Genomic DNA, 731 nt, shown 5'->3' with positions numbered 1-731 from the left:
AACTTAGCTGCATAAAACAATAATCATTTTACTGATTCTCATGATCTGTGAGTAATAGGGATTCAGAAGGAGCTCATCTGGGAGGTTCTGGTTCAAGGTCAGAAAATTTCTGGGGCTGGGGAAGCTGAGGGACACCTCTCTATTGTCATATATCCTTTTGCTTGTGGTCTCTGACATTGGCTAGTTTGGGCATCCTCACAGTATGGTGGCCTCAGGGAAGTTAGACCCCTTTTAAAAAAATTATTCTGATTTGGGTGAAAGTTTACAGAGAAAAAAAAAACATTTTCCACACAGCATTTCCTACATATTTTGTTTCATTACATTTAGTGCAATTCCCCACAATGTAACAGTTCTCTTCCCACTTCTTCCTTATAGTTACCTCTTCCCTGTGTCCCCTCCTGGGCACTCCTGTGAGCTATCTCCCTGTGCAAATACTTCCCTTCTGTTCTCCCACGATTGATTGCTCCAAGGAGTGTATCTACCTGTTGCGAATGTTCACCTCATATGCCTGTCTATCGTTTGACTGGAAGCCACAGGAGTAAGTTCAGTTCTAGACCTGAAGGGAAACTAGGGGTCATAGTCTCAGGGGTCTCACCAGGCTCTAACAGACCGGCGAAGCTGGTCTTTTTAATGATTTTGAGTTTTGCTCTACATTGTTCTCCCACTCTATCCAGGATCTCCTACAAGAATACCCCTTCAAATGGTTGAGAGTGGTAGCTGGGCACCATCTA

Source organism: Orycteropus afer, unplaced genomic scaffold, assembly GCF_000298275.1.
Source record: "Orycteropus afer afer isolate SDZICR_OR568_19922 unplaced genomic scaffold, OryAfe1.0 scaffold11137, whole genome shotgun sequence".
Classification (NCBI taxonomy): Eukaryota; Metazoa; Chordata; class Mammalia; order Tubulidentata; family Orycteropodidae; genus Orycteropus; species Orycteropus afer.
The sequence above is the reverse complement of the archived record's forward strand: the minus strand, read 5'-3'. Positions refer to the sequence as shown.